This window comes from Meles meles, chromosome 6 (genome assembly GCF_922984935.1).
Source record: "Meles meles chromosome 6, mMelMel3.1 paternal haplotype, whole genome shotgun sequence".
In the NCBI taxonomy this organism is placed as follows: domain Eukaryota; kingdom Metazoa; phylum Chordata; class Mammalia; order Carnivora; family Mustelidae; genus Meles; species Meles meles.
Window position 1 is genome coordinate 115,948,262 of NC_060071.1, and position 26,926 is coordinate 115,975,187.

Below are 26,926 nucleotides of genomic sequence, written 5' to 3' on the forward strand. Positions count from 1 at the left end.
GATAAAAAAAGTAAATATTTACCTTGCTTGGTGCAAAATCTTGTGTCAAGCCTCCTACATTACTCTTAACCCTCAAGGCTATGGGCCTTTCTGAATGTGGGTAGGGCAGACCCTCTCCCATATCACTGACTCAGCTCAGCCCTTAGCATTCCCTTGTCATGGACTGGGGTCAGAAGGTGGGGGGAGCTGGAGAAGGATGGGGGAGGTTCCGAGTTGCCTGGTGACCTAAATTCTGAGGCCGTCTCCCACCATTTCTCTATGGGCCTCTTTCCCCAGTCCCCAAACTCCAGTCCAGAGGTGGGGTGTGTTTAGAACCAGACTCCTTAGGGCCTTCCCTTGCCCGTCACTCAGAGTCCAGCTGGTTGGCTTTCTGCAGACTGTTTGCAGAAACCTTGTGCTCTCACCACGCATCAGGTCAGCCCACTCTGTTTAAACACGCACCACACCCATCCCCATCTCCTCCACCAGTGCTTCACTTGACCACCTGCTGACTCACTTGGCCACCTGTTCAGGACACTCCAGGCCCCCCTGGGGCTCAGACTTCCCTGGGTGTCTCTGCTGAGCCTGACTTTCAGGCCCACCTGATCGGCCCAAGGCCCCAGGCCTTCCACAGTTTGGTCAGGCCTCCCTTGTGATTGGGCTGCGTTATCACTCAAGTCGGCCAGGGGCCAGTCGCAGTGTAGGTCAGAGGAGGGGCCTCTGAACTGCAGGCAACCGCAGCTGAAAGTTTTGGGCTGAAGAGCCACACAGCGGTGGGGGTGGGCTGCACGTGGGCTCCCCACACCAGCTGAGGGGCAGCCTGCTGGGTTCACGAGGGCCTCCCCCACAGAGCCCAGGGCGGCGGGGCGGCGGGGCAGGCAGCCAGGCCCAGGGCAGTGGGGGCCGTGGGGGAGGCAGCCAGGCCCAGCGAGCCCGGCCTGCAGCAGCAACTCGGCCGGACCAGCACGGTGCCAGAGCAGGGAGAAGGCCTGGCTATTTTTACACGGACGGCGTTTGACCACAGCTGGCTGTTTTCAGAGGTGGGTGGTAGCTATCTGTTAGAAGGATCTTTCAGGTGAGAGGGCGGCAGGAGGCCTGAACGACCACCACTTCCTCTACCTTTCTGAGTGTACTGTATCGACCTCCTGGTTCTCCTCCATTTTCTCCCTCTGGAAGAAGGAGGAGAGGTGAAGTCTGGCCACCTACATGCCTGGGAGGACCCTGGTGCATTTCCAGGGTCCCAAGAGCTGTGGGTGGACTTAGCCAAGGAGTCCTTACCCTGCCCTTCCTAGAAGCGGAAGGATGCGTGAGTTCACAGCCACACTCGGGCGTCGGAGAGCCCTGGGTTCAAATCCCACATCCTCCACTTAACTAGCTGTGGGAAGCAGCAGGCTTAGGTGGTCACGTCTTCGTACTTCACCTTTCCCCTGTGACATGTGAATGTGCAGAATGAGAACAATCCTGCCCACTCCATAAAGTTATTGTGTGATATAATATCGTGTGATATGATAGTTATAATATATAATGTATAAAACACATATTATTACCCATATAATGCAGGAGCAGGACAGGAATGAGTCGTATGACCTCACTCAATTGTTTGCAAACTCCTTTTATTAATGACCCTCCTTTTATGTCAGTGAAGTGGGGGATTGTCCTCAGTGTACACCAGTGGTTCTTCCTTTCCTGCCAGCATCTCAGTAAATACCTACCTATGCTATTTCAGGGGTCAGTAATCCTGCCCGTGTCTGCAACCATCGCTGTCATTAACAATAACTTCAGTTTATCGAAAGCTTGCTCATGGAGACAAAGACCTTTTCCCACCTAATATTAGGCCTTTTTGTCAAGCAAGTGAAGTAGACCTAGAGAAGGAAGAGACCAGGCTGGCGGTGGTGGGGTGGGGGGGTGGGGAGGAGGGGCAGTGGGGAGCTATTTAAGATGATGGAGTAAGAGCATCATCAAAATAATCAAATATCAACACAACAGGATTAAAAATTTTTTTTTTAAGATTTTATTTATTTGACAGACAGAGATCACAAGTAGGCAGAGAGAGAGAGAGAGAGAGGAGGAAGCAGGTGCCCGCAGAGCAGAGAGCCCGATGCGGGGCTCGATCCCAGAACCCTGGGATCATGACCTGAGCCGAAGGCAGAGGCTTTAACCCACTGAGCCACCCAGGTGCCCCCAGGATTAAAATTTTTTGAGGGTGGAGACTTATTGACTACTTAGAGGTGTTTGGGGTCAAGGAACACCAACATGGTGCCCTTGGGCTTTGGCTGTGGACTGGTGTTGTTTTCACTGACCCACCGTCCCTCCCCCACCCTCAGCACCACGTGGTCTTTGGGAAACTCGCACCATTTACTCTCTTCCGCGCAGTGCAGGTGAAGACGACCTCAGGTTTTCCCACCTCCGGACCCAGGGTAGGTATGTTTCCCAGGCTTGGCCAACCAGTCACAGTGATTGGCTGGGAAGTAAGGCCTTCGTCCAGGGAGGGTCAGTGAGAGTCAGCACTGGGACTTTTGCTAAAAGAGATCCTCTTTCTTCAGTGGAGTTGGGAAGCCGAGAAGGTGTAAGTTGAAAGGAAGGGTGGCCATCTTTGTCACTGCCTGCACGAGTCTGTCTGCCTGAGAACGAAGCCAACAGAGAGAAGCAGCAGATCCGAGAGGTGGGGATACATGGATTTCTTACTGCCCATGCTGAGCATGTGGAACTAGCCATTCCTGAAGCTGTAGAGCTTTCCAGTAGGAGCTAACATTATCTTTTTAAAGGCAGCTTGCATTGAGTTTCTATTAATGGCAGCCAAAGGGGTTCTGACTAATTCATCTTTCTATTTATTTTTTATTTTGATGAAAAATTTGCAATTTTTACATTGTGGCATAAAAACAGAACTCTGACATGTTTGACAACATATTTTTGACAGTTCTGTCTATTTCTGACAAAGACGTGCTGGGAAGTTGTGGGAACACATCCCCTATGTCTGTCCCCCTCCTTTGATTCAGAGCTACATGAATGTATGCTAATGATCTTCTGATGATGACAATCAGGGCTATGCTCCAAGAAGGTTTTAGCAGTTGGGAGTCGGATCAGAGCAGGGAGAGACAAGAGGTAGGAAAGACTTCTCAGGATGCTGATTTCATGATTCCAGTGAGAAGTAATGAGGAGTTCATGAAGTGGTAGACACAGAAATAGAAAGGGAAGACCCTGCAGAGGTTGGATTTTCATGGTCTGGCCACAGATTAGAGGGCAAAGGAGTAAAAAAAACAGAGTGTTTTCATCTACAAGGCCTGAAAGGACCTGACCCCCATTTCCTGCGTCATTCCTGGTTTCTGGCTTACTTCTTTTCCCCTAGCCAGTCTGCCCAGTGACTCTGGCTTTTGAATTCACTGTGCCCTCCACTTGGCACACTCTTACTCCAGATGGCCCCTGGTTCATTTCTCACTTCCTTCAAGCTTCTGCTCAGATGACATTGCTTCAAAAAGGCTTCCCTGGGGGCACCTGGCTCAGTTGGTTAATTAGGCATTGTGGTGTAGGTCATGAGCTCATGGGTCCTCTGATGGAGCACTCCCCCACCGACCCCCGGTCTGGCTCTGCAATCAGTAGGGGGGCTACTTGAGCTGCTTGAGGATTCTCGCTCTCTGCCCTTCCACTCCCACCCCCAACGTGTGCTGTGCGCATGCACGCTCTCTCTCTCTCTCACGTAAATAAGTAAATCTTGAAAAAGAAAGAAAGAAAGACTTCCCTAAAGTCCCCCTCCCAAACTAGTCTGTTATTGTGGCTCCCATCAATTAGCATGCCTTACACCTGTTAATCTCCCTCTATAGTACGTAACCCCTTCTTGACTAGGTACCTGTTTCCTTTCTGTCTCCCTTGACTAGGATGTGGGCTCCAGGAAGGCAGTGACTTTTGTCCACTGCTGAGTCCCCCAACCTAGGACAGAACCCGGCACAAAATAGGTACTCAATGAATATAAATAAATACATCTTCAACAACCGGGACAATGATGTGGTGTTGACAAGAACAGAAACAGTGAGAGATGAGTGGTGCCAGGGGTGGCGGAGTGGAGGAGGGAGGTAGTGAGTCATTCAGACCCCATGGAACTTAAAGTTAGATGTGCAAACAGCCATAACAGACTTGTGGTTGGAGTGGCCGCCTGGAGCTCAGGAGAAGCAAGAGGTGAGGATTGAGGGAGGAATTTTTTTCAAAGGCTGGTGGCTGCCATGGAGTCAGGGAAATCCCTGAGGAGCCCATGAAGAGAGAGATGAGACCTGGGGACTAAGGCCCACAGAGGACCGAGGGGACCAAGTAGTCTTGGTTTGCCCAGGAGTTTTCTGGTTTAAAACCTCAAAGTCAAGCTTGAGGACCCCCTCAGTCTCAGGCAAACTGTGGTAGTTGGTCACCCTAGGAAGGCCCTTCCAATAAGGTAGAAGGAGGGGAAGGACCAGTTAGAAAAGGTAGAGGAAAAGCAGCCCAGAGCTTCCTCACAGAACTCAAGGAGAGGTGGGCTCTGGTAAGGACGAGTCTCCCACGCCCTTTTCCTCCTCCTGGACCAGTTCGGTTCTGCCCTTCTGAGCCCAGGAAGGCTGAATTACCTCTCAGCAGAATTTGATGGCTTCCTGGTATGCTGGGGAATTTGGTTTGGTTCCAGAGCTGGAGCCCCAGCTCCAACCAGCTGGAGCAAGTATGGACCCTTAAATGGTGTCTGGGGGTTAAGGAACGCCCTGGGTAAGTAGTTTCAAGTGAGTGATCATTTCTGCTTGTGCCTGGAGGGAGTTAAAGAGGGTAAACAACTCTGCATTTGCCTAGCCACTGTGGCTAAGGAAACAGGAAGCCGCCTCTCCTCTTGTAAACGACACCGGCCAAGATAAGCAGTACTTGTAAGATGTCACTCTTAGCAGTGGACGCTGCATTGTGCCCAGAGTTAACCTGCAAGTGAGAAAAATTATTGCTGGATATGCAGAAACACAAAAGAACCCTAAGGGGCATTTTCAAACCGAATTTGGTAGTAGAGTGAGTTTTAAATCAGGTGTTTGGAGCCTGGGTCATTCACATTAACTGAGAGCAAATGAGACAATAAATCAGAAAGTACCTTAAGCTATGTAGTTTAATTATACAGCTAAAGTTGTGTCATTATTTTATAATAACTACACAAATACGAGTTCTTATCACTGGGCCTGGCTTGAAATAAAGGCACCACCTATAGAACACATGGTCCCTGTCTTTAGAGAACTTTATGGCTTACCTGTAGAGGAGGGATATATACCAAATGTACGATAAGAACTGTATTTACAAAACAGTATATAAGGAAGTGGAAATAAATGTTGTGTTCACTCCCCGACTCGCTCACCCCTTCCTAGTTCTCTAACCTACAACACGCATCTCTACCTTCCTAATGAACATGGAGAAAAGTGCCCTAATTCATCCAGGCCAGAGCACAGTAATGTTTCTGGCCACCTTTCTTTAGCCACTGATCTGCTCTGGGAAGAAAGGGTCATGAATGTGGCAAGCCTGAGCATAAACACGTTGCCTAGAACGTTAATTCCGTAACTTTGTAGAGGCTGATTCCTTGAGGCTAATGCTGCCGCAGGTTTTGTGAAGGTCTAAGAGAAGGTCCCTTCCCCTTCACTGGCGTGAAGAAACTACAATCCCCCAAACAAAGTGCCATGTTGTGAAGTGTCAGTGTTAGTCCTAAGTGTGACAAAATTCTAGAAAAGGGAAACATTAATATTTTAAGTGAGCTGTATATTTCATGGAGGGTGGGCCATGACTGGACAGACTGTTGAGACAGAAGAAAACGTGGTGAGTCAGAGCATCATAGAATGAATGAGAGTGGCTTTTGGAAAACAGGGACAAGACTTCCTGCCGAGATCCAGCTTCTGAAAGAAGGGAAAATGTTTTATTGTTCCTTCAAAATATGGATGGCTTCCGGTAGTAGTAAACAAAAACAAACAAAAACACATGGTTCTTAAGAAGTTAAAGGTCTTGAATGGAGAAACCTCCCTACCCTAGGACTCGAGTAGAGAACCTAGTACTTAGGCACTGGAAACTCCAAGTCCTTCTGGCATGGGAAGGTCCACTGTGTTAGGAAGAAGGAAGCTAGTGGCTCCTGCTTGGAGGCAGGATGTCCACACTGGGTTCCCGGCAGAGGCCGCCACTGCTGCCCCTGACTGAGGCCGTAGGCGTTCACCAAAGGCACTACGGTTGCCCATGGAAGTTGCCCTGTGCTCCTGTGCTTGGCTGCCTCACTGGGCTATTGTTTCCCAGGACAGGAATCCACCTGCTGAAGGTGTGTACAGTCGCCTGGTCCCCTTGGCTCTGTAAGCAGGAGCGTTCCGTACCTACATTCACTTCCGCTTCTCCCTGAAGTGCCGTTTGTGTACCCTCCGTGTCTTAAGGCAATGTCGTGTGACTGTGCCTACTTCAGCTTTTCGCCACTCCAGCCCTCCCTCCTTAGGCCTTAGTCACATCTCCGGGATGCCGGATGGGAACCGTCTGGGAGACGTACACCAGCTGTTACTCAAAACCACTCCTTTCCCCAGAAGTCAAGGGCATTATCACCAGTGGCAGCTTGTGCTCGCGGGTGTCTCCCTTAGGAAGACACCTTCCTCGCTGGCCCCTCGGTCCCTCCTATACACAGGCTCCTCCCCACTGGTTCTCTAGATAAGCCTGGACCTGTCTGAGCTCCAGAAGAGAGAAAAAAAATAGACAAAGTTAAAAGCATCACTTTCTTGGGATCTTCAGAACGGAGCAACAGAAAATTAGAGGTGGGATGTCAGTAGGAGAAGGTCTTGGATGAACATTAGACAAAAAAAAGTGGGGGGGGGCACTGACTGAGAAGACTGGTTAAAGGCAGAGGTAGAAAGCCCTAGCCTTTGAGAACAGATGGGCGAAACTGCCCCAAAAGCAGTAGGGAAGGAGTTACCTGCAGAGCTGGCCTCTGACCAGCGCTCAGAGGACCTGGAGGAGGCCGGGGTGGGGGTGGGGGTGGGGGGGGTGCTGTTTGATAAAACAAGGGCAATCACATGCTACGGCCCCTGCTGGGACTTTTCCGAACTTGAGCTCTAATCTTCAAACAACCCTGTGTTACTGGAAAAAAAAAAAAAAAACCAAACAACAAAACCAACAACCCCGCCCACACCCACTCCCTCCTCTCCTCCCACCTGCAGGGCCCAGAGCACTGAGGGCAGTTCTATAGTCTGGAAAGAGCTTTTGCCATGTTAGGGGAGAGGGGCTCTTGCAAGGAGGGACGGGAGGGAGGTGAATTGAGTGCGTCAGATGATAGAGAGAATCTGTATCTCTTCCTGAGGGGGGGAGCAGAGAAGAAAGGGCAGAGTGGGGCGCCTGTGTGACTCAGTGGGTTAAACCTCTGCCCTCAGCTCAGGTCATGATCTCAGGGTCCTGGGATCGAGTCCTGAATCGGGCTTTCTGCTCAGTGGGGAGTCTGCTCTCCCCCGCCCGCCACCCCCCGCCCCCGCACCTCCGCATGTCTCTCTGCCTACTTGTGATCTCTGTCAAATAAATAAATAAAATCTTTGAGGGGGAAAAAAAAGAGTGCAGAAGAGAGAGAAAAGGAGGTTCCTGAGCATGGTACGAGACCAAAGCCAGGAGCTGGGAAGAAGCCTGGGGACCAAGAGACTCCGAGAAATGATACTCCTTTCTGAGTTCACGTGACTGGGTGTAAATCCCTCCATGCTCTGTTCGAAAGCCCTGGGTGAGTGAGTTGTTGTCGAAATTAAGGAAAGGGCTGAGCTTCACTACTTGATCCACAAGGCACAGGTCTGGGGCAGCGCTGGCAGCGCATTTGTAAACATTTTCACCGCCATTAGACCCTTCAGAAACAACCTTTTAAAATGTATGCACGATACGGTGCTTCTTAGTTTTCTTAACTCTATGAAATTGGGCATTCTGAGTGTTTCCAGAACTGTTTCCAGAACATTTTCTTACTGAACAGCAGTTTAACCATCCCAAGATAATATCGGGTAATCCAGACTAACTAGGATTCTCAAATCCTTGAGAGACTGACCCTACAAATGATCCACGGCGAGACAGTGTGTCAAAACTGAACTCTGACCCCCAGCTTCTATAGCAACCAGCGCAGGAAGTTAAAACACAGCCTCTGTAGTAATCCACCCATCATCATCCACTTTCCTATAAGTCGCTTAAGCTTCCAACTCAGGACCAATCCGAGAAAGCCAAATGTACTCTCTGAGCCAATCATACAATGTGCCCTGCTTCTAGAAGCTTAGCCCGCCTCCAGCACCCCCTCTACAACCTCTAGCCAGAGAACACCTGAAGCCTTCTCTGTCACTATGTAGCGTTCCTACTCCCCTGCTTGTCTTTGAGCCTCTGCCAGAAGCAAGTGTTGGTGGCTGTCCTTAGAAGGCTCTGCATAAAAAGCCATGGCTTGTCACATCTGGCAGGAGGGCGGGGGCGGCCTTTGTGCCCACACTCCTCTCAAGGCTTGTGTCAGAATAACCTGGTAGACACTAGACCCAGAGGAATGTCATAGGCAACAATGTTCCATCAGAGCTTTTTCCACCCTGAGCCACTGGAAAATACCAGGCTATTTCGAGAAGGATGTCTAAGAGGAAAACCCCACCTCTACACCCTATGCATACCAATCAGACAGAAGGCCCTGGGGCCCAGTGTCTTCTGTGACTGGGGGTGCCTTGTGGGTACACAACAACAGCGGTGGCAGCGGGAAGCCGCAGAAAAGCAATCAGCTGCTGGGTTCCTGTGGCTGCAGCCGGTCACACCTGCCACGTTGTCAGGCCGTGGTGCCGTGTGCCAATTACCCCGGCAAGGGCTGAAGTCACTTTTCAAAACGCGGTCAAACAAACTCCAGCAAGGCCAGCCAGGTGTTAAAACACTCAGACACAATTGTCAAAGCAAAGAATTACACGCCGGTACATAGAAGTCTGGGCGCCAGTTAAGCAATCGCCCGGATGACAGCCTGCAGATGAACCCTTTGTGGGTACACAGGCCCGCCACCATGTCCCTGAAATGGGGCTAAAGGGAGGGCAAGAGGGCCCGGGCATGGGATTCAGTCAGACTGAAACTGGGGTGGTTTTCTGGACTGCCACTCCCAGGCCACCACCGTGGTGGGGGTTCTGAGCGATGCTATCAGCTCGGAGTGTGTGGAGGGCCGGTATAAGTGTCTCACAGGCGTCCTCGAGCCCTCTGTCAGTGTTCACACCGGCACCCAGAACCTGACACCACGCAGAGGCTTATGTTCTGGGCTCCTAGGGAAAATTCTGAGAAGCTCCTTTTTGGCCCAACATTCTGAGAAATGATGCGGCTAAAATTTGAATAGGCTTGTAAAGTCTGTTAAACCCCATTTACAAAACTCACTTAGTTGGATTTCTGCAAACCTTCCAAGGTAGTATGGTCATTATCATTATCCCTCTTCTGAGGCTTATAGAGTTGAACTGGATCGTCCAAGTTCACACAGCTAAGAAGGTAGACAGCCAGAGCTCTTCTGACTCCAAGCTCTGGGAAGCATACTTTGGCAGTGGGGTGGTGGGGGATATCCAGCTCTCGCTAGGGCCCGAGGTGATACCCTGGACAGTGGTGAGCTTGAGGCAACTACCGGTTGGGTTTGCAAAGCTCACAGGGAGGCTCAGGCTGGAACTAGCCTCTGGGTTCTCTTCCAGCCCCAGATAGGGAGTGCCTAAGTGAAAGCTCTCTTCTGGTATTTTAATGGAACAAAAAGCAGGAAATAGAAGGAGTTAGCTGATTGCTGGGATGGCCCCTAACATACTCTTTAACTATAAGGAACTAGTCATTTCCTGGACGGAAAAGAAAGGTTTAAGAAAAAAGTGACCAAGAAGGTTCCGGCTCCCAGCCACCGGCCCAGCCAGCTGCAGAGAAGGAAGCAAATGAGTTTCTATAGATGGAATCCTTTGTTTCAGTACAGGTTAATTGTAGCTACACTGTAACCTGGGGGTGGGGGGAGGGGGAAGCAAACACCTTGATGTTTCCCTCAGGGCACTACCTCTGGAGGAAAGACAGCTGTGGGGACTCTGGACCGAATCACTTAGAAAAAGGTCATAAACCTGGAAAAGTTGGGGGATCAAGTCAGATGTTGTGAAGGGTTTAAGGAGCCTGTGAATCTGGGAAAGAAAGGACATTTTCCTGCAGTCTCCCCTCCTTATTCTCTTTTCGTGCCACATTTAGGTAACAAGACCAAGTGATAGTAAATTCCCCAGCTAAAGTAGGAATGCCCAGGGGAGCAGCGAGCCTGTGCCCAGAGTCTGTCCAGGCTGAGTAGGAGGTGTCCGAGGAAGGCAGGCCTGATTCCCTGCCCCTTCTGATACCAGAAACACTGTGTTCTTACCCTCCCATTCCCCTCTCCCACCCCTGTGGTGAATGAGTGCCTCCAGGAGGCTGGGAAGTTAGAGATCCTACCTAGTTCCTCCCTCCAGCCTCTGCACCATGGTCTCCCACCAGCTCCTCACCCCGAGGGCAGCCTGTCCCATAAAGAGGGGCCCCACTAGGACAGCACAAGCATTTGGATTGATTCTGTGCATGCTTTCTTTCTAAGTCACCCAGAACACCCTCCCTCAGGTATCAGGTTCCCTCCTTGCCTGGGAGTAAGAGAGAACAGGGAGCTGGAAGTGGAGGAATGAGCCATCCTTCTTTCTCATTTTCTAGTCCCAGCCTCCCCTAGTACCCTGGTCATATTGGGCCCCGTGAGTGGCACCTTCCTGTGGATCAGGGCGCTGGGTGGTGTGTGTGTTGTGGGGGGGGGGGTGGCTATCGGTGACCCAGGTTGGAGAAGGAGATCTCTCTGTGCCATCCTCACAGGACTGGACTGTGTGCTGCACAGACTGCTTGAGATGCGTGGGCTGGGACTGAGTTTCCACCCGACAACTTTTGAGATCTTTGTGAGGACAATAGAAAACGCATGGCAAATCAAAAGTAAATGCAGATTTTTAAAGAGTTCCTACACAAGCCTTGGGTTTTGTAAGAGGCAAGACTTGGATAACAACTTTAGGGTTGATGGGTACTTAATTCTAGGAAAACCGAGGAAATGGTCCATTTAATTATGCAAATGTAGAGATACAGTAGTTGTAAGGGAAAAGTGCTCTGGGTGGTAAAGTGAATGAGTGTTTTATGTTGGAGTTTAATAGAGGTCTCCACTATGCTTCTTTAGGAAAAACTGAATTTGTTGAGAAAAGACAACTTCCGTATCCAGGCTTATGCCCCAGTGAAGCTTGCCTATGTTTTTGTACAGCTCATCGTAGATGAAGAACCCACTCTTGCCAGAGCTTTGTATGAGTACCACGGGGACAATCAGAATCACGGAGATTCTCTGTGGGGCTTAGCACCTCAGCCTGCTCTGGTATCCCCAAGGAGAGACCCTGCTGGTCAGGACACTGGCATTTTCATGGGCACATGAACAATGAGGCCCTTTGGAGGGGGTTCTCTAGAATCAAACATTTACTAGGTGGGGTATAGGAGTTTTTATCCTAACTCTGTGGCACCCTCAGAGGTCATGAATAGAATTCAGAGACTTTATTTTATGTTTTTGAATGAAGAAAAAGAAAACTTCATTTTTACTACTTTTTTTTACTAACTCATTTTTTTACTTTTACTAACTTCTAAATGAGTTTGGTGTTTTCTTTACTAATGACGGAGGCCATCAACTGCAGTCATATTTGCAGAACTTTGTCTTTGTCTTTGTCACCAGTAGAAATCATAGATATTTCATATCACATTACTGTTCTTGCTGTCACCTTGAAATATTTTTTATGCGCATCGCTTCTTCTAAATTACAGTCTTCCATTAGAACTGGGCAGGATTATACTGACCTTCTAGTTGGGATCAGGTAATCGATCATTTGTAGGTGGCTTAATCTGGAGTAGACGGAACCTTGGCTTGGACCATCCCAAAGGGCATGAGGTACTGAGCTGTTTGGACAAAGGAGCAAATGCCAACCTAGTATTCCCAACCAATGGCACCCACCTTGAACACAACTCATTTTGCCAGTGGAAACCAACATCCAACATTTTGTATGCAAATTAACAAGCCCTCTGGTGCTAGCGTAGATAAAGATGAAATTGTGGAAACTTCTCTGGTTAGAGTCTTTTTTTGCTTAGAGTTCTGTTTAGAGTCTTTCCTAGGTCTTCATCTCTGAAGAGTCAATCTTCTTTAGAGGATGCCATATTTTAATTAACTGTTCCTATGGTGTAGATGACACATATATCATGTTAACTAGGCTGAGATTTTAAGGTAAATGATAGCAGTATAGCACAAATCAAGGCTGACCCAGAAGTTCGGTAGAAATTGCAGGTCATCTGGAACCCGAGAATATTCGTGTTTCTCTTGGATGGCCAAAAATCAAACTTTCCTGTGAATTTACAGTTGAAACCTCTTGGGAGAGAGCATGGTGTATGGGCTCCCATACTTACCTACTGAAGCCCCCTAGTCATGGGTAGATTGCCTGTAAGTCAGGCTTAGCAAACTCTATAATGCCAGATCACTAGAAAAAGAGTTTCCTGGGGCACCTGGGTGGCTCAGTCAACCAAGTCTCCGTCTTCAGCTCAGGTCACGATCTAGTCCCACATTGCGGGCTCCTTGCTCAGCTGGGAGCTTCCTTCTCCCTCTCCCAGCTGCCCTGCCTGCTTGTGCTCATTTTCTCTCTCTCTGACAAAAAATTTAAAATCTTTTTTAAAAAAGAGTTTCCTAAAAGCAGAAGTTCATTGCCACATCCCCTGCCCTTTCTTTAGAAAGAAGCAATGTATTTCACAGAAAATCAGCAGATAATGCAGAATGGCTGCCTTACCCTGCTCTTAGCTCTGTCTTGTAAGTATCCCATTCCCAAAGGTGCTAGATCTGGCTAAAAATAGCTGAGGTCCTGAATCCCAGAGCAAGGGATGCTAATCTTTATCACAGTTGGTATCATTTTCTAATGTGAAGAGGTTCACTGCCTTTTAGCAAATGGAGCTACAGGATTCAGTTTTCTCCTTTTTAAAATGGAACTACTCTTTGGCCAGAAAGAAACAGTCATTTAAAACCTTAGCATTATTAATGCAGGAAGGGACTGCAAAGAGCATTTGGTCCAAGTTCCCCATTTAACAGATGAGGAAACAAAGCCAAGAGAGACACCTTAATAGCTGCATGGCTGGCATGCTGGCCAGTCTGAGACACAAAGATCTAGTCCCAACTGAGATGAGACAATGGGAGATGATGAAATTCAATCTTCAGAGTAAGCATTCAGTCTGTATACAGGCAATAACAACTCAGAGAATGCACTGGGGAAAATATCTCACTTGTAGTAGCAGCAAAAATGATAAAATTTTCTAGATGTCTTCTTCACATCATCCATAATAATAAATTCTGGGTGGATTAAGGAGCTAGATGTAAAGAAACAAACAAAACCAACAATAAGAACAAAAAAACAAAAAACAATCAAAGTGCCAGAAGAAAAGAAAGTAGAATGTTTTCATGATCTTTGGGTTGGAATGAATAACCTTCCTAAGCAAGACACAGAACCCTAAATCATAAATGGAAAGATCTACAGCTATGACTGAATAAAAGTTACTGTAAACACTTGGTCAGAATCATGAGGTCTCCAGTTCCATCAGCCCCATCGGGTGGCTCCAGCCCCTGGCTTGGGGCTCCCCCACACCTGGACTCCCTGCCACACCACAGAACTGGGGCAAGACGCATGGAACCCAGGAGCAGCCAAACAACAACAAACGCAAGCAAAAGCACTGAAGTTGTGGCACTCGAGCCCGCTTCCCGGCTTTGGCGTTAGGGAGCACGCTTTCTGCCGTTTGGGAACACCTGGGAGCACGCTTTCGGGAGTCTGGTCATCTTCCACCACCTGCACCAAGGCCACCAGTCACTGAGCCTTTGAGGAGCGTGAAGCTGCCAGTGGGAACTCCACTAAAGCATTTTTCTCTCCTGGGAGCTCTCTTGCTGCTGTTTTTGTGGGGAGCAAGGATGACTTAGACATGAGTGCTCCTCAAATGGTGGGGTTGGCCTAGGGGGAGAAGTCTGGGGTTGGACTGACAGTGGGAATAGGAAGTCAGACCTCGCCTGGTCTCTTTCTATGATTTGAATTAGGAAGGATTTCGAACATCTGGCAGCAGACCAGGGACTGTACAGTGAATCCTGTGTACCCAGTACTCAGCCCTGACCACCAAATACCCACAAGCCATCTGCCCCCTTCTGTGGTTTTTGATTTTTGTTTTGAAGCAAATCCAGCAGTGGATTATTTCTTCCGTATTTCAGAATGCATCTCTCCAAGAAAATGCTCTTTGAAACATGATCACAAAAGTTTTCACATCTAAAAAGGTGGTTAACAATTCCTTAATATCAGTAAGTGTCTAGTAAGTACTCAAATAATAAAAAAAAAAACCACTATAAACAAAAGCAAATGAAAAGCAGCAGATTAAGAGAAAATGTTCCCAGCCTACATAACTAGCAAAGGGTTGGTATCCACAATATATAAAAAAATCAACAAATCACACAAAAATACAAATAGGTCAATAGAAAAGCAGACAGAAGATGGAACTGAACTGGTCCATCACATAAGGAGTACAAGACATCACTGAGCATACGAACAGATGGTTTTACGGAAACAGATTTTAATTGTGGATTTCAGACCACACTCAGTTTCAGAACCGTTCAGTTAAGCGTCGCCTTCTGGTCAGGTCATGATTCCAGGGTCCTGGGATCGAGCCCTCCATCGGGCTCCCTGCTCGGCAGGGAGCCTGCTTCTCCCTCTCTCTCTGCCTGCTGCTCCCCTTGCCTGTCTCTCATTCTCTCTCTCTCTCTCTCTCTCTGTCAAATAAATAAATAAAATCTTTAAAAAAAAAGAGTATGAAGTCACAGGCAAGGGGTGGTCTTCAGAGAAATGGGCTGTCTAGAAAACTGAAAAGGTGTAGGCAGAGTTATTGTTCACGTAGATCTGGCCTTGTTAAGTTTATTTCAAAAACCAAGAAAGCCCATGATTGATATACCTTCCTTTAGACAGAAATATGGCTTGTGTGTCTGAAGGTCACAGAGAACCCTGGTTATAGTAAGGTTAAGGTAGAATACGACTTGAATTTTCCCACATCTGACTTGACAGCCTTTGTAGGCGGAGTGTGTCCCACTTTGAGGCCTGGGGACCAGGGAAAGCTGTGCTGAGAACACTCACCTTTGCTCGATGTGGCCACACCACAACTGCTAATATTTTCCATCACTGGCTAGTGAAATCCAGGCTGCATTAGATGTGTGTGTTTTGTGTTTTATGCTGCATTCGGTGTGCGTGTTTTTTCCCATCCACTGATAACTGAAATGCTGCCATGTTTATCCTAATTAATCTAAAAAACACAAATTAAAACATGATATATTTACTTTTGTCTAATCAGAAAAAAAAATTAAAATACATATTATACCCAGTTTGGCAAGAGGTGGGGTAAAGTATATGCCAATACATTTTTGGTAAGGATATTATTAATAAAGCCATTTTGGGGGCCAGTTTAACGATATCTCTGAAATACCAAAGGCGTGATTCCCTTTAACCTAGCAATTATAATTCAGGAATGTGTGCACGTGCTTACTCCACATGGATCAATATGCTCTTGCAGTGTTATTTGTATTGAAAATCAGAAACAACTTAAATGGTCATTAATAAGAAAATGATTCCGTCAACTAGAGCATATTCATGCTATCTTAGTGTATGTTCTTTTGGAAGCAGACCTTGTGACTAGGGTTCGAGCGCGAGATGTTTGGAAGTGTTAAGTAGAGAAATGGGGAAGTGATACAGGAAATGCAGAGAGCCCATAAAGGTTTGGTTGTGAAGCCGGCTAGCGTGGGAGTGGCTAGAGTTTAACCTTTCAGGGGAACGGAGTCAACGGTGCAAAGCACATGCCTCTGAAATATCCTTAGCCAAGGAGCCCAGGAACTGGGGTATGTATACTCCTACAGCTTTTAGGTATTGTTAAAGCCTGTTTTCCACAGGGACGTTAATTCCCGAGTACTTGCCACTGACTGTCCGAGGGCAAATTAGTTTTCGTGGCTGGATGGAGCTATCCAAGAAAGTGGGGGCCCTGGCCGTTGGCAGCCAGGCTGCTCTATGTGGAAGTGATAAGGGTTCCTGAGGGGATATGAGTAAAGCATCAACAGCGTCTGCTATATATGCTGACAAATACAAAGAGACCATTAAAAAGAATAACATAAACCAAGGAGCAAATAAATATATTTTGTATGCTCCCACTTTTGTAATAAAAATACATATCACCGTGTCCACTGTGGTTACCTCTAAAGAGAGCAGAGTAGAGAAAAGGATGGATTTTAATTTTTTATTTTATGTGTTTTTGCTTCTTGTTTGTTTTGTAACACGCCTATAGAGTACTCTTAAAATGGAAGGAAACAAGGAGAAAAAAAATCAGGAAATTCATTCATGAGAAAACAAGAATAAAGCTGAAGAAACTGAAGAAGAGAATATAGGTAGAACCAAACAACGCATTTTAATTCAGTCCCTCAAAAATTTTATCAAATGCCTTCTGTGCAGCAGGTTCCGTATTAGATACTGGTTGAAGTGGCCAATAAATACTTTGCCAAGTGATACGCTAACCTCACTGACCGAAGTATCCCCTGTCACGAGCTCTTGACGTTGGAGGAAAATTAGTTACTTTTTCATGGAACATCCATGCCATTTCCAGAGCTTCTCAAGCTAAATATTTATGCTTTTGAGGGCTTTCTAGAGGTGGTCCATTTAGGAAGGGGGAAAACACAGAGCTTCAGAACACATGTGGGTATGCTTTACCAAACTGGAAGCACTAATACATAGTAAAGTGTTATTTTCTCATATGTATCCTGAACAGAAGGCATGTGTTTATTGACAAACACAGACGGGAGTGTCTCCTTCACCCACCTGAGAATTTTAACTGTCTTTCCCAGGTACATGACTCTAGTACTAGATAGTGATGTTGTTGGAGCCAGAAAACATCTCCTTTCCCCCGAATCCTGAGATACCAGCTCTGTGGAAAAGAAGAAGGCACAAAGAGAGCTAGGCAATCCCTTCCACCCTCAGTAGCAACGCAGGCCTGGGTACCTCTTTCTTCAGAGTTGCCCCCCTCATTTCATCCCCCGAGTGAGGTACGTTACCTTGTTTGCGGGTGACCGGAAGGCCCTCAGTGATCAACACATGTGACTGGGTAAGAGAAGACACAAACCTTTCTCACACGATTTTCAGCCTTGCTGTTCAGAACCAACAAGATCAGAAAACTCTCCAATGTTTTAAGAACCACAGATCAAAGCCTTTGGCATTTCCTCCAGGTCGTCCTCTAGTTATTTCAAAGTGTTTGTTCACACCTGGCAGGAGGGTAGGAGGGGGAGCGTGAAAGCCATATGCGGAGATCTGCAGCCTTCGCTTTCAAGGCAAAGCTTCCCCCTCTGAAGCGGTGATGAATTCAGTTATTTCAGGAGCGAGGACAGAGATGTGACCCTGACTCAGCTCTGAGTCCCTGTTTAGAGTTCCCAACAATAGGGAGAAGAAAGGAAAATAAAAGTTGAGAAGAAAATCTCTCAATAAAGTTCATGAACTTGCCAATGCTCGATTAGCTTCCTTCTTGATCTGCTGTCCACTCGGGGTAGGACAGCAAGGGGATGGGATTTGAACGGACAGAGGATTTGGCTCTGATCGCAGATCGGTCACGTATTAGCTGGGTGACCTTGGGCAAGTTATTAATTCAGCAAGCATTTATTGAGGGCTTTATCCTTGAAAATTACAGAGATGAAAGACACTGTTTCTGCCCTCAGGGAGCACACAGAACATTGAGTAGAAAATGATGTATAAGCAAATAACTGTATCACAGTATGATAAATACCAAGATAGAGGTCCCCTGAGGGGAGCCTGGAGGAAAGGTACTCGGCTGAGCCTGCAGGGTATGGTTTCCCAACCTAAGTTGGGAGTTTCCATCCTTCTGCTAGGAAATAGAGAGGTTTTATGTACTTGTGAGGGGAGCCATTATCTCCGAGGCACCTTGTTTCCCAAGTGAAGCCCCTTTAGTGCCCTGCCTCCGTCTCTCTATGCGAGCGGGGAAAGAATGCCCCACTCAACCTACCAACCCTCTGTTCGGGACCCTCGCAAGAAAAGCTCTTGCCTCTCTCTGCTGCTGCCTCAGTTTCCCGGGCACACTATGTCTTTTCTTGGTGAGTCATATGACTCAGACGTGACTGTCCGCAAATGTGCGAAATTGAGAGAGACGAGGCGTGTTGCACTGGCAGAAGCTGCGGCTGCTGAAGGAAAAGAGTCAGAGCTCAGCCCGGGCAAGACAAACAACAAGGAGAAGAGAGATTAGAAGGGAGGGAACCAGGAAAGCTGGAGGCAAATTCAAACAGTTTTCACGGATCCCAGGAGCCTCTCCTGTGCCCAGACAAGAACAGAAGAAATGCCTTGATGGTTCTAGATGTTCAGGACTGTCTGAGGCGTCATGAGGATAAAGAAAAGCCACCAGAACTGTCTCCTTTTAGCAGCCAAATGCGTTTAGCAAACATTTTATCTTCTAAGAGGGAAAAATCAAGATGATATTAGGAATGGAACACAGACTTCTTGTCTAATTGGGGAAATTATACCAGTGCTTACAAATGCATATGTGCTTTCCGTCAAAGGCCGATCTGAAACTCAGCATTTCTCATTCATTAATGTCCCTGTCATTCATTCACTAGAGCTGGGCACTGAAGGGAATTCAGGATTGCAGAAGACTCAGCTTCTGCCTTCAGTTTCTTCTAGCAAATGTTTATTGAGTATCCGTTATATGCCAGGCACCCGATTCCAACTCAGAATTCAAAAATAGAGCACAACTTCTTACCCCAAGGAGCTTATGGTCTTGTTAATGTGGTAACAAAATGTCTTCCCATATTCTAAACATTGACTGGAACAGATATTAAATATTTTTCTTTCCTGGGATTTTTTTTTAAAAAAAGATTTTATTTCCTTATTTATTTGAGATAGAGAGTGAGAGCAAGTGAGAAAGAGATAGCACGAGCAGGTAGAGTGGCAGGCAGAGGGAGAGGGAGAAGCAGGCTTCCCACTGAGCAGGGAGCCCAGCATGAGATTCGACCCAAGGACCTTGGGATCATGACCTGAGCCAAAGGCAGACGCTTAATGGCCTGAGCCACCAAGGCACCCTCTTTCCTGTGATTCTGCCAGGTTTCTGGCCCTTCTTGGGAGAATAAATCCTCTGAATTTATTCTAGAAGCTTGCCAGTTCATCTCCAAGCTCACAGTGTTTATGACTGAGAGAGGGAAAAAAATGGTCTGTTTCCATATCTCTCTCCTACAGGTTTAACAATGCTCCTGGCTGGATCGGGAACATCCACTTTGTTCTCCAAATGAAGGGTTACGCACACTGAGTCATTTTTCTGGCTTTTTTAAAAAGCTCAGTTCAACCTTCCAATTTCCCACCTTTCTCTTCCACCTGCTTTGTTTAATAATTGGGCTATTTAATAAATGCTTTAGATGAGGAGGAGGGGAAAGCAGATAGCGGTTGTTGGGGTTCACAAGTCCCTGGGGGAGCCGCAGCCTCCACCATGTTCCGGGTTGTTCCCTGGACATCTCGCTGAGGGAAAAAGCCACAAGCCTTTCCTGCCTCAGGGCCCAGGCTTGACTGACCTGGGTCATTCTGTCTCCAACGGCCTTGCCAAGGAACCCAGTTTGGCTCCTGCCTCTTCGCCTCTGTTGTTTTCCTGCTCTAATTTACCTTTCGTCTTCCTTGGGGCTGTTACCAACAGCAGAAACACTGCTTTTCAAGTACACACCGGGTTCAGAAAACCGAGATCAGATTAGACTGGGAGCAGGTAAAGAAACAACTCCAGGCCAGCTTGTGACAAAGCGGATGAGTCGGGAGACCCCACTGGAAAAAGCACAGCTCAGCTGGAGGGCGCTCCAGGCAGAGAAGTGAGGAGTGCCTGCCCGTAGACACGAGAGCCCTGGAGACAGAGAGATAGGGATAGAGCCGGAGATAGGGAAAGACACTGGGGGGTCAGGGTGGGTGTATATGTGCTTTGTGCAGAGAGGCTACGCAACTTGGGGGCAAGAGCACTGGTTTTGGAGTCACAGAGATGTGGGTTCAGGTTCCAGCCCCACTTTGTACTAGCTGTATGATCTTAGGCAAGTGACTTAGCCTTCTCTAGCTTTCATTTTCTCATCTATAAACCGGAGCTAACAATACCTATCTTGCACAGTCATTGTGAGGACTGGTAATAAAATGTCAAGTTACATGCATACAACAGGCACTCAATAAATGGTAGTTGTAGATATTTATTGAGTACTTTTTTTTTTTTAAGAATTTATCCATTTATTTGACAGAGAGAGAGCGAGAGCACAAGCAGGGGAGCAGCAGTGGGAGAGGAAGAAGCAGGCTCCCTGCTAAGCAAGAAGCCTGATGCAGGACTCGATCCCAGGACCCTGGGTTCATGACCTGAGCCAAAGGCAGCTGCTTAATGTACTGAGCCATCCAGGTGCCCCCGCTTTTTTAAGAGAGAGAGAGAGAGCATACACACGTGCAAGTGAGGGGGGGTGGATGGGGAAAGGGGCAGAGGGAGAGGGAGACAGAGAATCTTTTTTTTTTTTTTTTTAAAGATTTTATTTATTTATTTGACAGAGAGAGAGATCACAAGTAGGCAGAGAGGCAGGCAGAGAGAGAGGAGGAAGCAGGCTCCCTGCAGAGCAGAGAGCCCGATGCGGGGCTCGATCCCAGGACCCTGAGATCATGACCTGAGCCGAAGGCAGAGGCTTAATCCACTGAGCCACCCAGGCGCCCCGAGACAGAGAATCTTAAGCAGGCTACATACTCAGCTTGGAGCCCATCTCGGGGCTTGATCTCATGACCCTGAGATCATGACCTGGGCAGAAATCAATGCTTAAGTTGAGCATTGAGCCACCAAAGCACCCCTATTATATACCTATCTATTATATCTATATCTATTATATATATTCTATAGATATAGATATAGATATATCTATATCTATTATATCTATTATATGTATCTATTATATTACTTAGCTGGGTTTTGGGGATATGGGTGGGAGGTATGCTGTGCAAGTAGGATTGGCCAGTGGATTGCCCTAGGGGCTTTCTCTGGGATTGCCTGGCAATGGGCTAGCTCCCTCTTTCTCTAACAGGAGGTGCTGGCTGTACCCAGCCTCAATTTTTAATGGGACTAGGAGACCTCAAGGCTTCTAGCTGGACATTTCAAACATTTCCCTGAGCAGTGGGCCCCTAAACTCCTACCACTCAGCATCTGAACCCCAAAATACTCCCTTCCTCACCCCTTACCCAGCAGAGCTCCTCTCACACTGACCTATTAAAAGGAAAAGCAACAAGGGATTTCTCCTCAGGAGCGCTACCCGGTGGTATGTCCTGCTGCACCCCAACCTGACCTTGCCTTTCTGCCAGAACCAGAGAGAACAGACACTTGCCCCTTCCTTGAGTTTCACCTGCACCAGTGATGCTACTAGTACTGAGTCCTTTTTTTTTAAGGAGTTTATTTATTTATTTGATAGACAGAGGCCACAAGTAGGCAGAGAGGCCGGCAGAGAGAGGAAGGGAAACAGGTTCCCTGCTGAGCAGAGAGCCCGATGGGGGGCTCGATCCCAGGACTTTGGGATCAGCCTTAACCCACTGAGCCACTCAGGCACCCAGTACTGAGTCCTTTGCTAGAGCAGCAGTTCAGCCTCTTTTTAGAAAACAAAAATTCTCGTGCTGTGCGGTGAGTACTATGATAGAGTTAGTTCATGTGGTCTGATTGGGGTGCAGGGTAGAGGCATCTAATCACCCTTCGGAGAAGGTGCTGCCTGTGCTAACTTTGAAGGAATAGTTGGCTGGGCAGATGGTGGGCGTTCACGGGAACGGACATTCCGCTCAAAGAGAATAGTATACACAAAGCATGGAGGCAAGAGAGAAACTCTAAGTTCTGTTTGCTCAGAGTTGCATGAGATGCGATGCGATGGGAGATGATGCTGGGAAGGTAGACAAGCCTTGAGGGTTGTGCCGAGAATTTGGAATTGACTTTGGACGTGATGTAGAGTCGCTAGAATACTTGAGGCTGATGCAATGGGAATGGAAATGGAAAAACCATTTGCAAGCTACGTGTTGTGTGGTTTTGGAGGAGCAAGACTAGAGGCAGCTGCCACAACCCGGGGCAGAGATGTTGGTGGCCCACACGCAGATGGAGCGATGAGAATACGGGAGGGAACACCTGAGGGAGAGGGTTCTAGTGCAGCAGCAGTGACCCAACAACGTACACAAAGAGACAGAAATTCAGTCTGATGCAGTGAACGTGGGATCCCGGCAAAGTCGGATTGGTCACCGGGACAAGCAGCAATTCATCATTTCTAGAGAGTGAAACTTGACGTGTGCCCATGAAATAATCCTCTGCTATTGGTATTATTGGTCACATTGACCAGAGAGGGAAACTAAAGCCCAGAGAGCTCACGATCATACCCGTGGACGCATGTAAGTAAGGAGCAATGCCGCTGTCCAAACGCCGAAGGGCCAGACTCAAAGTCTTCTTCTTCCTATTAGCATTACCCGAAAGCAGGCACAGGCCATCGTTTCCTGTTGTCACTCTAACATGCGCAAGCCCAGGGCCATCCGCTAAGCTGGCCACAGAAAATGTATATAAAGTCTCATGCTTCTGATCCTCTGACTTGGATGTGACTGGACCACCTCTGGGGGAGGTGGGGCTGTTGTCAGGGACAGAAGTTATCCTTCTCCAACAGCACAGCTCTCGTGTTAGCCCTTGGCAAGCATCGGGTTGGGGTAGGGTCAGGGGGATAAAACTACTGGAGTGGAGTCCTCGTCTTCCTGTTGGAGTCCTCTCTTCTAAGGCCTGTCTTCCAAATGCAGCACAACCCAGACTCTTACAACACAATAACCATCTTTCTTCTCTTGAGTGAGCGTGAGAAAAAGCGCTTTCTTTTTTCAACCCAGATGATTTATCTATTATTTTATTGAGCTATCTACCTACCTATTATTGAGGTATAATTGACATATAACATATTAGTTTCAGGTATGTAATGTAATGGTTTGATATTTGTATGCATCGTGGAGTGATCACCACAATAAGCTTTTGTTTTAAATGTGCCTTATTATAATGTTTATTAATAAAATATTATGTTATAGGAATTTTATAAATATGTAACAAATAACATAAAAATAATGCTCCTTATAAAATTGCACACAAACATTTGGATATATGTATATATACATATATCTATATATTTGTGTGAGTGTAGATATACAAATAAAGCTATCTGTATACATATGTAGCCATACCCATTTTTTTTTGCATAAATAGGTTAACACTGTACAACCTGTCTTGTAATTTTTTTCAGTTATCAAATAAACTGACACTCTTCTTAAGGTAATACTGATGGGTTTCCTTGACTGCAAGTTCTGGAAAACTTGAGTTTATCCACTGTTTCCCGATGGCTCATGAGAGTGGCTCTCAGGAGAGTGGCTTGTGCACAACCAAATCAAATAAGATCACGTGTCTGAGAGTGTTTCACAAACTGTAGGGTGCTGTACTAATGTTAGTATATCAAAATATCAAAATGTCGTATGTGGTGTGAGGACTACATTTACACAGAAGGGGGTTGGATACTTCTCATAGTGTTCTTGCCAATAGATAAGGAGACATGTTTGCACTTTAGAGGGGAGAAGAGCAAACACTGTGGTTGACAACATTGTTGGTCCTCCCTCCTCCCTGCTGTTGAGAGCCTACCAAGGAAGCAGCCTATAAGGCCTCTGGCTGCCTCTGTCTCTGTTCCCCAAACCACCCAGGTGATTAATCTGAGGAGATTTTCTTTCCTTTTTTTTTTTTTTCCACAGTAGTTTTCCAACTTTATTGAGATATCATTGACAAATTTGTGATATATTTGAACTATACAAGATAATTTAATACATGTATCCATGATGAAGTAAATCCCACAATCAAGTTAATTACCATATCCATTACTTCACATAGTTACCTTTTTTGTTGTAAGAATGTTTCAGATTTACTCTCTTAGCATATTACAAGTATGTGGTACAGTATTTTTTTAACTACAGTCACCATGCTGTCCATTAAATCTGGAAGTTATTAAGCTTGTAACTGAAAGTCTGTACCCTTTAACTAACCTTTCCACAGATTTGAGGAAAATCAACCCCCGGTAACCGTCATTCTAGTCTCTCTTTCTATGAGTTTGGCTATTTAAAAAAAAAAAATTATGATTATTGTTATTTTTAGATTTCACATTGAAGCGATACCATGAAGTATTTGTCTTTCTATATCTAGCTGATTTCACTTAGCAATAATGTCCTCCAGGTTCATCCATGTTGTCGCATGACACGATTTCCTTCTTTTCCTTAAGGCTGAATTACATTACGTTATACGCTGTGTGTCTATATGTGTGTGTATGTGTGTATCATTTTCTTTATTTTTTTTAAATTAACATATAATGTATTATTTGTCTCAGGGGTACAGGTCTGTGATTCATCAGTCTTACACAATTCACAGCACTCCCCATAGCACATACCCTCCCCAATGTCCATCACCCAGCCACCACATCCTTCCCATCCCCCCTCCCCTCCAGCAACCCTCAGTTTGTTTCCTGAGATTAGGAGTCTCTTATGGTTTGTCTCCCTCTCCGGTTTCATCTTGTTTCATTTTTTCCCTCCCTTCCCTTGTGATCCTCTGTCTTGTCTGAGGAGATTTTCTAAGCATATCTGTTAAACCACAAGACCATGTCACAGTGGGAGGAGGGAATCCTCCCAATTTCCCCTGGGAGCCCAGAATCTGAGGGCGGCCTTCACTGCCACACAAGGAGAGTTGACTTGGTTGAGAACACGGGAACAAATATAGCATCTTCTTAACTTCTTAAAACATCCCTCGAAAAACTCCAAATCTCCTCTAGCTTCAGTTGAACATTTTACTTCTCTCAGTTTCCAGCTGACAGCTGGAAAAAAACCAAATTTGTTGTTGTTCGCTGGGTTTTTGTTGTTGTTGTTTTGTTTTACCTAATGACAAGCCTGGCTTAGAACTATTCGACCATTCTTCAGCTCCCAATACTGTGTGTCTATAGATAAGCAGGCATATATATTATCTACTTTTGTTTACTTCTCCCCAAATGGAAGTCCATTAATTTCTCAATATAGTTTACAGAATGACTTGCCTGTTGCCAGCACTGAGAGGACATATTAATCCTTAGACCTGAAATGTTTAAGTTAGAAAATAATGGGAAACATAAGATATAGAAGGACCAGGATCACTCATTTATCTCTGAGGTTCACCCTCACCACTTCAGAAATGCCAGCAATGAATTAAAACCAGAATTCTAGAGGAATGGCCTAAATGACACTTCACCAGAGGGTCTTTATTTCGTTTCTTAGCAGCAATTACACTCATGTCTAGAATGGAGGAGCGAGATGATGTCTTGAGTCAAGTAGCATGAACTTCGCTCCTACCGGTCTGGGGATAAAGAATCTATATTGTCTGTCTCTGGGCAGAAACCTCTTTAGCTGATGACAAACGGAAGCCACAGTCAAGTGGATGACACTGACACCCTGTGATATGTTAATGTGGAGGAGAACTGGCTTGAAAAGAAAGCAATATTTTTTCTTTTCCTTTTTCAAGTAGACTCTACGTCCAATGTGGGTCTTGAATTTGAGAGTTGCAGGCTGTACTGCTGGAACCAGCCACGTGCCCCAAGGTCTTTCCTCACTTGTGGAATCATGAACTTGAAATCTGCCCCTCTGCTTCTTCTGTGGTCTCTTCCTGCTTTGCTATTCCTGAGGCACAAATGAAGTGACCCTACAGGGATCAGCCAACTCCCTTTTCTATCAGGTAACTGAAAGGCTGGGGATCCTGTGTGTGATGGTTGGTAAACGTGAAGTTGTGATTGAGGCAAAATTCAGGGAAAAAAATAAGACTCAGGTCAAGGAATAGAAAACATTTTGTTGAATGTTACTAAAACTTCATATGTAACTAGTTACTGCAGGGAAGCAACTAATCTTATAATAGATGATGTTGATAATGTTCTTTATCTCCTTAGATGCCATCAGGAAATGGCTTTCAAGTTTACACATTTCTCATCCAAGTTGTAAATTTGGTCTCAGTATGAACAGGGAGGAGGTAAGAGCCCTGAAAAGCTTAAGGAGCTTATTTATTTTGTGTATAAACGTAGAGAAGGATTGGAGTGAATAAAGATTATGAGTGAGAGGGAGACTAAGCCTAACTTTGGGCCTGTTACCCAGGAGGGCGCTCCGTGGCCAGCATCATGTTGGTGAAGGTGGTCTTGGGACAGCATTGTTCCTCAGCCTGGTGCATATCGGACCTCCATTTTATCCATCCCCCTGGCAGGTGGCTGACTCTGGTAGGGTCAAGAGGAAAAATACAGGGCACCCAGTTAAATTTGAATTTTAGATAAACCATGAATAAGTTTTTTGGTATAAGTATGTCCCATACAATACTTGTATTTTTTTTAAAGATTTTATTTATTTATTTGACATACAGAGATCACAAGTAGGCAGAGAGGCAGGCAGAGAGAGAGGAGGAAGCAGGCTCCCTGCTGGGCAGGGAGCCCGAGGAGGGGCTTGATCCCAGGACCCTGGGATCATGACCTGAGCTGAAGGCAGAGGCTCTAATGAGCCAGCCAGGTGCCCCAATGCTTGTATTTTTATTTGCAAAATCTGGCAACCTTATCTCTCCTAGAGAGAGCTCTCTCTCCAGAGACTTTATGCATCAGAACACCAACATGTGAATTGTAGGGCTGGCCACATCTTCTCATGTATCAGAGCCCTCTGCCTACTCTCTGTACTGCTCTCTTTCAGCATTCGGTAGACCAAGTTGGTCATTGTTTGGTGAACACCAAATTGTAGCAAAGCAAGTTGAGGAGGCTCTTGGACTCCACACCCAGGCTGCAGCAGAACACCAGAAGCCAGTTGTTGACTCTGGGGACACCGCCCAGA

The 26,926-nt window shown here is 46.5% G+C and overlaps 1 protein-coding gene across 5 annotated transcripts in view; it reads left to right on the plus strand.

Annotated features, from left to right (window-relative positions):
* Positions 1-738: 738 nt before the first annotated feature.
* Positions 739-26,926, plus strand: part of FUT8 (fucosyltransferase 8) — a 398,079-nt gene continuing 371,891 nt past the window's right edge. For 4 of the 5 annotated variants that reach the window (XM_046008253.1, XM_046008251.1, XM_046008254.1 and 1 more), the window contains exon 1: positions 739-1,019. The gene's annotated coding sequence lies outside the window, so the exon portion shown is untranslated. Of the gene's footprint in view, positions 1,020-2,352; positions 2,401-26,926 lie in introns of all 5 variants that reach the window. The other variant, XM_046008252.1, reaches the window with a different exon arrangement.